The 18,162-nt window shown below is 34.9% G+C and overlaps 1 long non-coding RNA gene across 1 annotated transcript; it reads right to left on the bottom strand.

Moving 5' to 3' along the window:
- Positions 1 to 4,985: 4,985 nt before the first annotated feature.
- On the bottom strand, positions 4,986 to 18,149 carry LOC106874419 (uncharacterized). The gene is made up of 2 exons (XR_001410005.2): positions 8,574 to 18,149; positions 4,986 to 5,661 (listed from the first exon to the last, which is right to left on the bottom strand). It is a non-coding gene; the product is annotated as an uncharacterized LOC106874419 (long non-coding RNA).
- Between the last annotated feature and the right edge of the window lie 13 nt (positions 18,150 to 18,162).

Raw genomic sequence — 18,162 nt, 5'->3', positions numbered from 1 at the left:
CTGCTGTTTGCGATAGTAATCAAGGAGGAACAACTTCCGGGTCATCTCTACTAAATGCCACCACTCTGTTCTCGTGCATTCCTTACTCTTTCCCTCTCTACAGGCAGTCAGCCACTTCTACACTATCAACTACCAACCAGCGAGCGAACTTGTCACTGTCAGTACAATTACTGTATCTTCTGGTGTATAAGCTACCATTTTTTACCTGGAAAATTTAGTGTGCAGCTTATAGAAAGGCATGCCTAATATGTGTACTTTTTTATAAGTTTCAGGAGGAAAATAATTTGTGTATGGAGATCGACTGATTCTTTCAGAGGAAAGGTTGGTTGGTGAACAATGTGAAAGACTATGGCTACAGTACATTGGTGCCTGGAAGAAAACAAAGCATATTTATTTTGTTTCACCTTCGTGTTTTGATGATGTTATTTTTAATCTAATAAAGACTTATTAAAGTGTTTGAAAGTGTTTGTCGTTGATTATAGTAAGATAAAATCATAACAATACGTCTCATAGTTGTAAAATAAGGCATTTTGAAACTACATACACATCAACAACAAAAAAGCTGGCTCTATAGGTCTTTTAAACACTGGTGCACTCTATGTGTGGATAAAACCAAAATTCCCCCCAAAATTCAGCCCTGAGGCTTCAATACCGATGTCGGGCTAACAAAAAAATACATGTAAATAATATTTCTTCCTTCTTGGTGTTGATTCTTCGATGTTTACTGGTTACTCTGATGTGAGAATCAAAAAGAAAAAAAAGCGTGTAATATGTAACACAGGCAGTAAACAAAAAATAAAATAGAAAAGAGTGGTGACCCAGAAGTTGTTCCTCTTCGATTACTATCACAAACAGCAGTAGCTTTCTTCAACTGAATACACATTGTTGATTGGTTAAAATTACCCAAATACAACAAATTTAACACAAAATAACTTCTAAAATACGAAATTTTGTCAAAAATGTTCAAAGTAAACTGTGTTCTGCATGAGAAATTACACCAGTATACAGTTTCAAACTATTTAGTTAAAAAAATCTGTGAGCTAAACTGAACAGATCTGACAACACTAATGGGAATTTCTTATTTTCCAGATGGCTGGTTGCTTGACTGTTCAGGAGCAAGGTAAGATAGCAGCATGCTATGAAGTGTGGAATTCCATTGTTTTGGTTCAGAGATGGTGGCATACATGGAAAGGTAAGTATGCAGCACTATGTCCAGAGACAATAAAAAGTTGTCATGCAAAGCTGATGACCATGGGCTCTGTAACCACATCCTGATCAGCGGAGAATGTGGCAACAGTACAGGAAATGTTTAATCGTAGCCCACAAAAACCAACATGTGAAGCCACTTATGAAAGTGGACTAACAAGACACACAATATGTACGGTGTTGCATAAAGAACTGAACTTTCGTCTGTGGAAACCCCATTACAGGCAGGAGCTAAAACCTTAAGACTGTGACTGCAGAAGTCTAGATCTCACTCCATGTGATTTTTACCTGTGGTGTTACACAAAAGAAGTGTACAAGACAAAACCTCACACTCTGGAGGACTTGGAGACATGGATGCAGGAGGTTCTCAATGATATCTCAGACAACGTCCTTCAGGTTATTTGTTCCATCCCTGGCCGTTTGAGGAAACTGATTGATACCACTGGTGCTTAAGTTGAAATATGAAGATTTACTTTCATTTTCCCATGTAATAAGGAACATGTATCATTTGCTTTAATAAATTTGTAAAAAGAATATGGATTTTATTACCAATTTTTAATGCCTACTTACTTTTCACCCACCCTGCATATATGATGGGCTTCTTTCAGTTTCTGTCAACCAAATCCACTCACAAGACTTTGGTCAACCTGAGGCTATAGTAGAAGACACTTGCCCAAGGTGCCATGCACTGGGACTGAACCCAAAACCATGTGGCTGGGAAGCAAGCTTCTTACCACACAGCCATGCCTGCGCCTATATGTATACATATTTCTCAACACAGGAGATTTGGCTGCTATTTCTAGCAGACCATATGGCAATATAGAAGCAACCACGTTAACTTTATACAAACAGTGAATAGAAAAGCTGGTGGACTTGGTTCTTCTACTGGCTGGCCACCACCTGAGACTTGAGTGTCTTTGAGCTCACCATTCTATGGTTAGGCTTTCAGTTTTTAATGGATCATAGTTCAAACATCTTGGTTGGTGCACTTCTTCCTACAACAACAAAAACAGAAAAAGAAGGGAGCTGTGGATTCTTCCCTAACCATTCCATAAGTCAGGAGCAGTCTGCAGAAAAGTTGTAAGCAGTGTCCCCCACTCAGAGTCATTAAAAGGCAGTATATTCTCTTTTGTCATATCCTTGAAGATATATACATGTGTATAGTCACACACACATACCATAATTGCTTATGGATAAGTCACATACCAGTTTTTACAGTTGAAAGCAAGTATAATATATCCTTCTGAGTATCATACTCAATGAAAATACATCACAAAGAACAAATTTACTGTGGTATTCATCCAGAGATAATATCAGCAGTTAGGCCATTCCTCATATCAATGATTCTTCATTCACTGTTTTTGTACATCAATGGCAAATTTTGTCTTAGTATGCAATAGACTGAGTACATGTTACTGACAAACTGAGGCAGAAATGTGTATCTAGCATCATCACCACTCGTCGTCAGGATAACTTTCATCTGCTATTTATATATATATATATAGTGTTTTTAAACACAGCATGTCTATATGGGATATTAATCTCCAGATGACCATTGCAGTAAATTTGCTTTTTGTAATGTATTTAAATGAAATATGATACACAGCTATTTATTACTGCTTCTTTTGCACGAAATAGTTGCAAATAAATATCGAGAGGTAATACTTATCCCCACTTGTGGTAGGTACTATAAGAGAAACTCTCATATTGGCTTTTGGAGCAAAATGCATCAAAATGCCATCTCTAGCACCAAGACCACCAGATCATGTCATTTTGATCTTCCCACCTCTCCACCAGGGAAGGCCATCAAATTGGCTGTAGAAGCAGCAGTGGATGCCTTAAATCTTTAATGTTCAGATTACTCTGTCAAATGTAATGCTTCTTCATTCAAATTGTTTTGCATTAATCATGCATTATCTTATAGCTTTGAGGTTTCAATGATGTGATTGTTTATTTCCAGAATGTCAATGTAGCTTAGTGTTAGGTGGCCAGTTTGGGCTGGTTTAAACACTAAAGGGTTAAAGTGAGTGTGGATTAAGAGGTGCTGGCACTTGAGGGGCAGTGATAACTGGACACAAGCTGGGCCTTAATCAAACCTGGCTAAACGTACCAGTTGAAAGACTCAAAACGCCTATTGACCCCAGGAAATGTCACTCATGACATGTCCAGGTGCATCACAGGATGATGTATGGAAAAACATATTATATAAAATAAATATCACCTCTGTTGCTAATATATATTTTTTAAAGATTTGTTGTGTAAAGTCAGAACAATAAATACAAGACAGTACAAAGTAAACTACAAAAGGAAAAGAAAAACATCTTGTATCTCTGTATTCTGAGGTTATGAAGATACATAGAAATACAAGGTAAAACTGCAACTTAGTTTCATTTTCCTTTTGTAGTTTACTTTATACCTTCTTGAAGTGTTCTGGCCTCATGCAATGAATCTCTTTAAAGCAATACCACACAATGCTTCACCAAAACTATTCTATTGTAATAATGGGAAACAGACGCTGCTGACCATATATCCTGGCAAAGAACAATTCAAATTCATTTCGACAGGTCTACTTTTGAGGAGAGGAGAAAGACTTGCAATTTCAGCCAAGACAACCAGCACCAGTTCTGCCACGAGATCGATGCTCGAGACTTCCATCCCCAACTTGGACTTCTGAGCCAAGTCAGGTTTAAGCATCATCAAGGCATCAGATGAATTGAACTCAGATATGAGCAGTGCTACTGCTGCCACTGCATATAGTATACTTGTGATTATAAATAGATGGACAACTGCTGCTGTTTTTAATTTAGAGCTGCATGTAGATTATCATTTTCCAATCTAGTCATTTGTGTACTACTGTACTAAGTAGTATTATTGGTTTTGATAAACCGAGAAAATGTAAGAGAATTTCTATGAGAAATTATGTCAAACACAAGTTCATATCATTTGATCAGATGTAGATTTCCCCATTATGGTTGTTAGTAAATCTAAAAAGGATGTTCAAAGTGCACTTGGAACATCTGACACATCCAAAGATGTATTAAGCATTTCTTTGTCTTTAATTTCGGTATTAGCCTGGAATCTGAGTGTTAATAGCCCAGAAGTTGGGTTGAGTGCTTCTCTGAAAATATCCTATATTTATACTAAACAAGGACTTTGTATATATTATCACTTCTGTCTATGACTTTCAAGTGTTTTACCACCTGGCACTTTGAGAAAGTTTTCTCCACCATGCCAATTCACAGCCTACCAGCAAATACACAAAGAGTATATGTTAATTATATGTGGTTGATAATGTTTATATATATATAAACTGCGGATTAATCACAAGAAAAGCAGGCCTTGTCAAAACATCAGAGGCCGATAGGAGGAAGTTAGGAGGCCTGGTGCCTGAATATTTGCCACAGGGAACCCTCCATTAAAAGGCATCCCATGGCCAGCTGGTGGTTTTTAAATTGGATGACAAATGAAATTTTCCATTCCTTGTAAATAAAAGAGAGATAACAAAAGCAGTACATTAAAATAAGTGAATGAATAAATAAATAAATAATGATCACAATTTCTTTAATTCCTCAGAGTTTATTTGATATTCTTTGATGTTGGGGAAACTATTAGAAAATCAAATTCACTGACGAAAATAATGTTTTGCCGACATTGCAGTAATGTCTCTTTGATTTAAACATTATTAAGAGCAGAACTCAATTTTAGAGAATATTGTACTGCTCTCTTTGTGGTATCTTATAATTTACCCTCTTCACTCAATACCCATATCTATGAAGGTATTTCCTTTTTTTTTTTTTTTTTTTTTTCTGTTTGGTTTAAATCAAAAGCTATTGAGAAGTTTCTGGTAATTTTTTTTCTTTTTGGGAGTGAGGAGGGAAGGGATTGAGTTGTCTCCCTTAAGACTGAGAGGAGTTGTCTCCCCTTAAGATGCGCTGCCTTCCTGGCACTAGAACGGAGTGGTTGACCTCATGGTAAGTGAATTTAATTTATTTTCCTCTCTGCATATAAGAACATATAATGTCAAAATATAACAAAAATGACTGGATGGGTGGGAATGAGATTTTCTTAGCTTCTAGCCAGTCCCCTTAAACAACCATGCAACCAACCAAAAAAAGAAAAAGGACAGAGGGATTTATCGCAAATAAAATATGGCAGGATGGAGTTACAGCTTGCTTTTAAAGTTTGAAATTTCAGTTGCCGTATGTTTATGATGCCAGCTCAGTTTCATTTGAGGTTTAAAAAAAAAATAAAATAGCAACCGTGACTCTTTTCCCGCCACTCTTCCCGTTTTCAGCCTGGCATCCTCAAATCATGCTTCTTCTCTCTCTGTATCTCTCTTGCAAACAAAGCCACTGCACTGCATAATTCCTTGTATTGCCCAAGAATCGGAAATCTTTGTTTGGGTAGTTAAATTTCTATAGACGGGTTAACAAAGTCTCTGAAGTAGATAAACTTCTGTAAAATGAATAAAAGAAAGAAAAAAAAGCAAAACAAATTAAATAAATACAAAGGAAGAAATAGATAAAGAAAAAAAAAATCTATGAATGGATTATATTATTTAATACAGTTAGGACATTAAAGCATCAGAGAAAATGCCAGGGGAATTTTCTTCAGTATTTAACATTCTGAGTTCAAATCCAGCTGGGGTCAAGTTTCCAAGCTGGTAGAATAGTTACAGCATTAGATAAGCTTTAAATTATGAGTTCAAATGTTGCTGAAGTTGACTTTTCTTTTATCCTTTCAGGGTTGATAACCTAAGTACTAGGTGAGTGCTGGAGTTGATGAAATAGACTAGCACCTCCCCCAACACACAAATTTCAGTAGAAAGGAGTATCATTTGTCATTCATCTTATAAAATATAAAATGAACAATAGTAACTTAATAAGAATGCAAAAAGCAAGTGTTCTTGTGTCTAACTGAAACGAACCATTCTCTTGGCACTCCCAGCCTTTTGCGTTAGTTCACATTTCATGTAATCCCTTTTACAACTGTCATCATCATTATTGTTTCGACATCCATTTTTCGCTGAGGCTGAATTTCTAAGCAAGCTAATATATCTCTATGGCCTGACATGTTTACACAGATTGGAAATGAAGGACACTACTTTTATGACGTTGATGCTTGCATACAACCATCATGTGATGTCAAAACAAGGAGACTCAAACATGCACACATACATGATGAGCTTCTTACAGCTTTCGTCTAACAAATTACTAATAAGGCTTTGGTCAGCTCAAAACTACGGGGAAGAGAGTTACCGCTGGACCTGAGGCCTGATCTGAATGCTTACAATGGAGCAGACTCTGCTAAAGATATCCAATGGCAAGGTGGTGGTGTTAAACAGATGACAGATTAAGCCTACCATTTAAGGACTAGAACAGTCTCTTTGATGATCTCCATGACCTTTCCATCTACAGAATTTCACCTCCAAGGCTTTGGTTAACCCAAAGCTAGTACATACCGAGGAGCTGCACATTAAGACTGACTTCAAAACCTCACAGTTACAAAGTAAATTTCTTATCCAAACCACACATTCACTGAATCAATACTTGGAAAACTGGCACTTATTTAATATCTGCTTTCTATACTGGCATGGGTTAGACAGATTGACTGGAACTGGTAAGCTGGAGAGCTGCATCAGGTTCCAGATTTGATTTTGGCTTGGTTTCTATGGCTTGATGTCCTTCCTAACACCAGCCTGAGAATGTAGTGGGTGCCTTTTGCATGTCACCAGCACAGGCTACAACTAGGATTTCACTTGGCCTGATGAGTCTTCTCAAGCACAGCAAATTGCCAAACATCACAGTCACCATCTTGTCCCATGTCTTCCTGAGTCTATCTCTTTTACAGGTTCCCTCCACAGTTAGAGAGTCTGCACTTTTTTTACACAATTCTTTCTACTGTAGGTACAAGGCTTGAAATTTTGGGTGCTAGTCAATTACATCAACCCCAGTGCACAACTGGTACTTATTTCATCTATCCCCCCAAAAATGAAAGGTGAAGTTGAGTTTGGTGGAATTTGAACTCAGAATGTAAAGACAGACAAAATGCTGCCAAGCGTTTTGTTCAGTGCGCTAATGGTTCTGCTGACTTACCATCTTACTAATAATAGTTTCAAATTTAGGGGGAGGGATAAGTCAATTACATTGACCCCACTGCTCAAATAGTACTTATTTTATTGACCCTGATAGGATGAAAAGTAAAGTTGACCTTTGAAGAGTGTGAACTCAGAACGTAGAGACAGACGAAAGCATTTCACCCAACATGCTAACGATATTAATTTCTGATTTTTTTATAGGAGAGGATGTTAGTCGATACCAATGACTCCATTATTCGATTGGTATTTTATTTTATCAACCCCGAAGGGATGAAAGGCAGGACTTGAACAGCAGGGTATCATTTTCCTAATCCTGTCAATTCCTCTCTTTAAAATAATAATCCTTTCTACTATAGGCACAAGGCCTGAAATCTGGAGAGGTGGGGGAATGGGGCTAATTGATTACATTGACCTCAGTGTGTAACTGGTACTTATTTAAGTGACCTTGAAAGGATGAAAGACAAAGTTGACTTTGGTAGAATTTGAACTAAGAACATAAACACAGATAAAATACTGCTAAGCATTTTTCCTGCTGTGCTAACGATTCTGCCAGCTTGTCACCTTAATAATAATGTATATTAACCAGGATTATGTTTTTCTTCCTATATTTTTTGTTTGCCCCAGGAGGATAAAAAGAGAAGTGTGTGGAGTTTGTACACGTTCCTCCCTTAATAAAGCACCACAAGTAATGCAAATTAAATTCAACCCTTTTAGTATTGTATTTCTGTTAAAAGACACTGCCTTTGTTTCATTTCATTTTGAAAATGATGAAAAATTTAGTAAAATAACTTTGTCAAATGTTGATGTTTGGAACATAAATTAACATGAAACATCAAAAGTTTGCATTGAGATCACTTTTAACCCATTAGCATTCAGATTACTTTGTCAAATGTGATCCCTATTTATTTACATTGTTTTGAATTAATCATGCATTATCTCAGAGCTTTGAGATTTTGATGATGCAATTGTTTATTTTACAAGTGACATTGTAAGGTAGGTGCGAGAGGCCTGATCTGGTCAGAAGTAGAATATTTGGGCCTGATATGGCCAGTTTGAATGCTAAAAGATTAAAAGAGATTTGTGTAACAGAACCGAGGATGGTTTCGGGTGGGTTAGTATCAAAATGATTAATGTCATGTTTGAAAGGATAGACTGGAGTTTAAACCAAAGCCCCTGAGGATCACAACTAAACAAAACTGGCAGAAACTGAAAATATATACTGAGAGATCAGTTATAGAAGAAGAGACAAAGGATTCTTTTTACAACTTACCTCATTGGTAATCGAAGGGGGGAGACTGCTTCTGGCATGTTTTGAAGTAACAGAAGCACTTGAAGCAAAATGGTAAAACTGTCCAGAACAAACAGTCAAAAAGTACAAATGACTTGATGTGGAGTCAGATTTTTTTTTTTTTTAAAAAGGGGGGTAGGGAGAATTGTCCATCAAGTTGCAAGGAGGGGGGAAAAAAATTCCGGGTGAAATTTTTGCTGTTTATTAAATGTTCACAGTTAATAATCTTACCTGCAAGTTCCATTATGTATGCATGTACATATACACATGTATGTACACACACACACACACATATATATATATATATATATATATATATATATATATATATATATATATATATATATATATATATATATATATATATATGCACATGGGGTTTCTTTTTTTGATTGGTAATGTTGTAAGAGGAAGGAAAGCATGTGTAGAAGTGGTGTGTGTATACGTATGTATAGCAAGTGAAGTATGTATGTAGATATCAGAGTACACTTTCCTGTGTAACCATGATATCAGTTCAGTCAGTTCTGCTAAGTTGAGGTTGGCAGCTGCCATTTTTTTTTTTTTAAACACTTTTTTTTTCAATATATTTTTTAATGATTTCTTTTTCTTGTAGTTGTTGTACATTTGAATGTTCCCACAGAATTGTATTTAAAAAAAAAAATTAAAAAATAAAGTCAACAGAAATTACACACACACACCACGCATTGTGTGTGAGTGTGTATGTACATACACAATATATATACACATACATATGTACGTATAAGCAAGTAGTATATTGCCTTTTATTTGAAATTTTTTAGAGGGGATAGGATTTAAAAAAAAAAATTCAATGAAAAAATATAAAGGTGGTGGAGGAGAGGGAAAAAATTCAAAACAACAAATATTATTATTGTAGGCAACAAATAACATGTAGAACAAACCTGGCTAGAGTAGGTGGGGTGGGGGGAAACAATAAGGTGGCTATCCAGAAAGTCTTAAAAAAAAAATTTTTTTTTTTGTACTGCTGCTGCTATATGTGGTTGTGACTGGAATCAAAAATAACCAGGCAGAACTGATACATTAAATAAATGAGGAGGAGTTAGTTCCTATAAGATCACATACTAGGAAACAGCCAACCCCCCCCTCTTCCAAATTTAGGTGGAAAAGAATGGACATGCTGGATAATATATTCCTAGATATACTTTTAAAATGACAGGATGGTCATGGATGGCTACCATCAACAAGAATAAAGTGTCTGTGATTTTCTATCTATATAAGTGTGTGTGCACTTCAATTTCATAATTGGTGCCTCCTTTTCACACATACATATACAGAATTTATATAACCTTAAAGAGATAGGAAGAGAAATGGGCCCTTGGATAAATAGCTTGTTAATCATCTGTTTAGTTTGTAGTTGGTGGTGGTGATGTATTTTTGTTTAGGGAAAACACCCCAAACAAAAATTTTTCAGTTAACTGAGAATCAGATACTCTTCCATGGGTTATCTGATTATTTGTACATTTGGCTGATTTTATATTACATGTAAACATATCTACACACACGTGTGTGTGGAGATTATATACATACATATGCATATCCCTACAGTATTCCTTAACCTCTGATAGTCTTTTAAGAGTGAGTGAGTGTATATACGCACAATTAGGCCTCATTCCCGAAGCCCTTTAAAGTCTATTGAGGGCCAGTGCTCAGCTTGTGTACGTTTGTGTGTGTGAGTGTATTTTTGCTTATCTTTCCCCTTTGCCCACCAAATCCATCAAAATAAACCAGTCTTAAACTACATTAGTATAATTACTGCTGTTTAAAAAACATTCTTTGGGTCATATTTGCCATCACATGGAAGAATGAAATGAAGCCAGGGAAGATAAATATTTCGTGCATCAATAAGGGAGCATGACTAAATTATTGATGCAGCCGAAACCCTTTTGGCTAATCACAATCAACTACCTCCTTCATAACATTACATAGACATCCATAAAGTTATGTGTCAACTGATTTTTATGCTATTCAAGGATGGTGAAAATTTGTGCAGTTGCAGGGAACTTTCAAGCAGTGGATACTTCTGGCTCACCAGGCAAATACCCCAATGTATATTTTGCCAATCACCCCAGCAAACCTGACCTTCCTATCGAAACTAGGACAGCATATCAAAGTTACTCTTCTGGAAGGAAGTCCCTGTCAGATTGATTACATGGTAGTAGCCATATAGGGATTTACGGAAACTTTGTTTGGGTGTGCGGGAATCTTTTGGAATTACTATAAGGACAAATGGATCAATTATACATATGGTTGACCTCTTTAGGGCTCTGAGATCACCCATATCATTTATGCATGAACTCCATGATGGAACTTGAACCCTGGAGATTGTCTTGGGGGGCATTTTTTTCTGGTGTGCCACCATGTATCAGATGATTCCTACATATAAACTGAATCAACTTTATTAATTTACAACTGTGTTAAGATCCAAATCATTGTGAAGGTGGTCCTTTTAGTCACAAAAAGAACCAGCCAAGAGTGGATCCCCAGTAAACCAGGATTACCTGGAAGACTGGGGTTAGGGTTAGGGTTTAATAGCAGCTGTCAGCTGTGCTGTTCAATCGAGATTTGCAAATTGGCCCATTCTGCATGATTTAGGACACTTGGCATCAATCACAGGGAAACACATTACCAACATCATGCTGCTGGTCCTCATTAAAATAGTTGTTAATGATATTAGAATCCTGCAGAAACTGAGAAAGGAGGTAAGGAATCCTATGCTCCTTATTTAAAGGATTTCTCCAACCCCAAAAAACAAATCTTTGGATTTGTGGGCTCATTCTGTAGTATCCAATCTAAGAACGGCTAGAATGCTTGAGAATGTTCTTTTGCCAGAAATATTACAACAGGTTATAACAACAAATCCACTTGGTGCTACCACAAAGGCAACAATTGGTTTTGTGATAAGTGAGGCTCAAAAAGATGCTCTTGTTGTGGATATTTTGTGCAAAGAAACTAAGACATCACCACATGGAACCAAGCTAGATCAAGTCAATCTGTGAGCTGGTTCCTTCCAGATAACACCTAATCTGGTAGAGATTTTCAGATTAACAAGCATATTATGGAGTCAGTTAAATGTACTCCTCAAGGTTTACTGAAAGTTTTACTGGAGGTAAAACAAACACTAGATTTTGCTCAAAACAGAATGTCAAAAATAGTGAAAACAAAATTCCAGGAATGACACTGTTGGGAAATGGTTCCATTAGTCCTAAGTAGTTAAAAAAAAAAAAAAAAAAAAATCAGGTTCCAATTTATTTCTATTCCACCATGACCCACAAAATCAATTGTGTCCTGTCATACAAAGATAAAAAAAACAACAACCCAACTTAGCATAGCCATGATGTTAAGAAATTTGCTTTGCAAGCATATGCAACTGAGTTCAGTCCCCAGTGGGTGACACTTTGAGCAAGTGTCTTCTACAGTCCAGGCTGACCAATGCCTTGTAAGTGAATTTGGTAGACAGAAACTGTGGAAGCCCATGGTGTATACATACATGTGTGCGTGTGTCTGTGTGCACACACACGTGTGCTTTTGTGTTTGTCCCCACAAGACTTGACAACTAGTGCTGGTTTGTTTACATCACCTGTAACTTAGTGGTTCGGTGAAGATGCTACTAGAATAAGTACAGGACTTAAAATAAGTCCTGGGGTTGACTTGTTTGATCAAACACTTTCAAGGCAGTGCCCCAGCATGGCTGTAGTTCAATGATTGAAACAAAAAACAAAAAAAAAATATTGTCAGTCAATATTACCCTGGGAGATGGTCATGGTTAGTATGCCTATGATCATAGTTTGCTTCAGTCAAGACTGACTGGGAGCCAAACAGCAGCAGCAGCAATTTGAAAAAAAAAAAAAAAAATTTAATAACCTGGAAACACTTAGATGCCAAGGGAGAATAGAAAGAAAGAAAGCAAACAGAGACAGACAATTACAAAGATGAAGAATGGCAACTGAAGGTTGCTGTTCATCACCTGAAACAAAATAAAGAAATAATGGTTGTAACTTTGAAAGATGACAGGTTGCTGTTTTTTTTTTTTTTTGTTTTTTAAACATTTTAATATTTTCCTTTGAACCTCTAATGCTTAAGCTTTTTATGCAGTCATAATTGCCTGAAGATGAAAATTGTAAAAACACACACACACATAAATGCACATAAAATTAGGTGTATGCAGGTGTGAACATATCGATTTTTATTTTGTTTTTAGAGAGAAAGAAAAAAACAAAAAAACAAACAAACACAACAAAAAAAACCAATTTGATTTTCAGAAGTAAATACTCCACCTTGTTCTATTGAAATACATGAAGCTCACAGCAGCCTGTCTGTTCAAAACATTGACTTCAGTCCACAGTCAAAGTTCTGAAGATGGGGTTAACACAACATGGCTGGCTGTGTGCAGCAGCTGTGGACACACAGAGAAGAGGCAAGGTGTGTGTGTGTCTACATATTGATAGATAAAATAGGCACTCCATTGGTTACGAGGGTTCCACTTGATCCAATCAGTAGAACATCCTGCACATGAAATTAATGTAATTCTCAGGGAGATTCAGCGTGACACAAGATGTGACAAGGCTGACCCTTTGAAATACAGGTACCACTCATTTTTGCCAGCTGAAGCACCATGAAACAAAGAATCTTGCTCAATGACATGATGCACTGCAAGGAATCAAATTTGATACAGAACCAAAAGAGCTACTAATAGTTCCATGCTTTTATGATACTTTAACTAAAAGCATGAAACTATTAGTAGCTCTTTCAGTCATGTTTTAAATTGATATTTATCAGTCACTAGATGGAGTACTTTTTTTTGTTGATTCTACCTATATGTGTGTGTGTGTGTGTGTGTGTGTGATGTACATGCCGATAAGTTCTTATACAAACTTTTGAAAATAAGTTGAATTGTGATAACCAATCAAAATTACTGTAAAATAATATTTAAATGAAATTTAGATGCACACAAAAATAGGAATCTATTAATGTCACAACACAACAAAGTGCATGAAATATTAATTTCAATGTTTGTTAGAAGCTTGGAAGGGAACAACTGATATGTTGTCCATAATACAGCTTCAGCTAATGATGGATCTTGTCTCCTGCTCAGAGTCAGGTAGGACAGAAGAAAATGTCCAAGGAGTCAGCAAGGGCCAACAAAGTGAAGACACCTCCAGGCAGCTCTTAAGTAAGGTTCATCTAAATTGAATAGCAACTATTTCAATGCATTCAATATAATTATATCTTTGTGTAGACACACACACACACACTCTGAATATTTGATGTAAATAAAAACTCAAAGTTCAGTTTTTATTTAATAAAATTTATAGCATTTGCATAAAGATTTTCTTTTTTTAAAGCACTTACTGTACAACAACATATGACAGAGCACATGTGTAGAACACACAAGTGTCATTTTGACTGTTATAGTTACATTTTTGCAGAAGCACCCACCCCCATAAGGGTCAATTGTTTACATTCAGTTGTCCTTACAAGGGATATTCGCCATTAGTTATTCTTAATATTTGTGGTGCTATTTGTTACTCTTGAACCAGATTTATATATATACATATATATATATATATATATATCAGTTTGACTGGCTCAGGAATTTAACTTGTGCTCCCAATTTAAACTATTATAATGCTCTTTCCTGCTGTCCCAAAGAAGGTAGAGGCTGCAATGGTTAAAACATAACTACAACAATCAAGATGAGAACCCTAATCCAAACTTAGTGTATAATAATTCTCAGAAATTCTAAATATGTAGGCATGTGTGTGTGTGTGTGTGTCCACAGGAACAAGAAAGTGCATTGTGTTTATGTATGTGTGTATATAAAAGGTATATTATATATACATAAAGGGTGTGTGTGTGTGTGTATAAATATATATATACCCTTTATTATTCATTAGCTTACAGCTTCATAAATCTTGTTTCAATTCTGATTTAAAGCTTCCAGGATGGAAACTAGTTTATAAAGCAGTCAGCTTGCCAAGGATCACTCACACACACACACACACACGAGCCATAAAAAGACACAGAAAAGTCAAAGCACACAGGTGAAAGCTCATCTTTAGGACTAGTTTTTTTTTAACCTTTTTCACCCACCACCAAAAACCTATTTCCTTGCCCACCCACCCCAAACTTTTTAACAACCTATTCTGTCTTCACTCCCCCCTCCATATAACAAAAGTTAAGAATTAATACAGGGCCTCATATTTTGAGGGGGGAAGGCAGTGGAAAAGTCCATTATTCCAAACTCCTTTAATTTGGAAGGATGAAAGGCAAAGCCTACCTTAGTGGGATTTAAACTCAAAACAAATACCACAAGGCATTTTAGACAACACTATCAATCTATTACCAATAATGTTTCTAATTTAGGCACAAGGCCAGCAATTTTTAAGGAATGAGGTTTGTCAATTACATCCGTCCCTCTAGTACTTTGACAGGGTTTGAACTCAAAATGTAAGGAAACAAATACTGCACAGAACTTATTTTCTGATTCTGCCACCCTTAGTAGTAGTAACAATAATAATGGTTTCAAATTTTTGGCCAGTAATTTTGTGGGAGGGGTTAAGTTGATTGAACCCCAGTGCTCAACTGGTACTTCTTTCATCAACCCAGAAAGGATGAAAGGCAAACATCAACCTTGGCGGAATTTGAACTCAGACTACAACAATGGGTGAAATACCACTAAGCATTTCGTCCAGCATGTCAACGATTCTGCTAGCTCACTGCCTTGAATAATAATAATAGTGGTAGTAATAGTAACAGTAATTGTTTCTAATTTATGTACAAGGCTTGCAATTTTGAAGGTAAGGGGGGGGGGGGCTAGTCATCACTATTTACCTAAGTACTTAATTGGTACTTTATTTTATCAACCCAGGAGGGATGAAAGGCAAACTTGACCTTGGTGGAATTTGAACCTACAACATAAAGAGCTGAAACAAATACAAGATAATTTTCTGACGCTTTAACGATTCAGCCAAACCATTGCTATTAACAGTAATAATAATAATGGTAATAAATTACATAAACCTGTTTTCGTTCTTCACATTCACTCTGATAATAGCAAATAAATAAAATAAATATATAAATAAATATAAAATGTCTTGTTTGCTTACATATATATATATAATTAGTAAATTTAAATTTTATTATATATCTTTTTCTCTTAAAATACATCTCGAATTTCACCGTATACACTTCCCCATGCATGAATAAATTTTTAATTTATATATATATATATACACACACACACACACATATATACATATATATATATACACACACACACACACACACACATACATATATATATATTAGCTTTTCATGTTTTCTTTTTGTATTTTTCAGGATTTTTTTTTTTTTGGTTTCTTTCTGTAGTTAAACACTCACATCCTCTGATTAAATATGCACACACACAAACACACCAATTCATGCCAGTGCTCCAGCAAAGCCAGAATCACTCATTAACAAATATACATTCATAAATTAATGACCAACACGACATCCAATAATTTTTTTTCTTTCTTTTGCTTCCATCCTTCATTTTCTCATAAGGTAATAATAATAATAATAGTTCAGTTCTCTGTAGCCATATCAGAGGGCCACCAGAAAGTTTATTTGCTCTCTCACCTGTCTGTTTCTGGTCCAGAGGATGACCAGAAAGTCTATTTTCTCACCTGTCTGTTTACTGGTATTAATTAATTCACTTAATTCACAGAAGAAAAAAAAGAATTAAAAAAAAAACAGCATTGCAGAAAATATCACAGCTGGGGTTAAATTGTATTTTTTTTTCAAGTTTAAACCTTCATTTTTTTAGTTTTTAAAAATTTTTTTGCTTTCTGGAAATGCAGAAGGTTTTGCTATTTTGGAGGAACGAACAATTTCTAACATTATTGAAACTACTTTTACATTGGAAATTTCTGTCTCTTTCTTTACTGAGAGAGAAGGAAAGAGAAGACGAAAGACAAAGAGAAAAGAGTAGAGAAAACATGAAATCTTTTTTTTTTTCAGCTTCCTTTCTCCAGGAATCTACAGAAGAAAATCTAATTAGTTTTTTTTATAATTATATATTTTTTTTCAGCATTTATACTTTTTAATTTTTTTTTTACATAAAATAATTTTTCTCTTAAATATATATTTATATATTTTTTAAATTGTCAATTGTTAAATTTTTTTAAATATTTTTTATTTTATTTTTCACCAGAATCTGAGAGAGAAAATGGGAAAGGGTTTCTCTTTGTCCTTTTCCATATACTTCATTCATTCTTTCCAAAATGACCCAAACATTTTGGTTTATTAAGATAGCCCCCACTGGCCAAAATATGGCACACTACTTCATCCAATTTACTATGTACATGTGTGTGTGTGAATATATATATGTGCAAATGGATGTACATACATGAGCATATATACATATATGCATGATGAGCATATAAACACAAATATATACACATGCATATGTTTATACAGATGTGTATACACACACACACACACACACATATATATATATATATATGTATATATATATATATATATATACATAGTTATACAGATATTGTAACTAAAATTTTGTTATAAAAAAATATTAAGCATACATTTGTAAACAAATTCATATCAGAAAAAAAAAAACAAAAAAACAAATCCACAGACGAAGAATTGAACCGTAAATCTCTTGCTTACATTACACAGCAAGTCATATTTTTGACTTAACCAAAACAAATTATGTCATCTTCAGTAACACTTGGTTTAGAAATGTATTACATACACACACATATGCTTATATATTTGTGTGCATATATACATATGTATATATACACACACACACACACATACCAAAAGTAAATAGACATCACACACACCATTTTATGTGGACACTACTAATTAGTATAATGCCCGAATGGGTTAAATTATGAAAAATTGCACAAGGCAGATCTTCTAAATACTTAATGCCTCGGTCAACATCATTTTCTAGAAATAAATCTTTCAAAAATGAATGCCTATTTACTATTCAGATATATACATATATCTATATATAAATATCTATATCTATATATATATATATATATATATATATATATATATACACACACACACACATTCACAGGTATATGTACAAAACAGCATTTCACTTTAATTCAACAGAAATTTGACAACTATCTGCTTGCATTTCTTTCATCACTACATGCACACATGCAGGCATGTGCACAGGCAAACACAAACATCTCAGAACAAAATGTACTTCTGCCACAAATTTCAGAGACCATTGCTAATTATAAATGGGTTTTTGAATAAATAGAATTAGAGAAGAATGACTGAAAGCTGTTAGTGTGCATGCACACACACATGCATGCATACATACCCCATCATATATCATTACCACACACATATATATATATATATATATATATATATATATCTCAACATACACCAAACCATAGATATATATATATACACATATATATCCCAACATATAACATACCATATATATAGATATCCCATCATATATATATATATATATATATATATATATATATATATATAT

Source organism: Octopus bimaculoides, chromosome 25 (assembly GCF_001194135.2).
Source record: "Octopus bimaculoides isolate UCB-OBI-ISO-001 chromosome 25, ASM119413v2, whole genome shotgun sequence".
NCBI classification, from domain to species: Eukaryota; Metazoa; Mollusca; class Cephalopoda; order Octopoda; family Octopodidae; genus Octopus; species Octopus bimaculoides.
The sequence above is the reverse complement of the archived record's forward strand: the minus strand, read 5'-3'. Positions and strand labels throughout refer to the sequence as shown.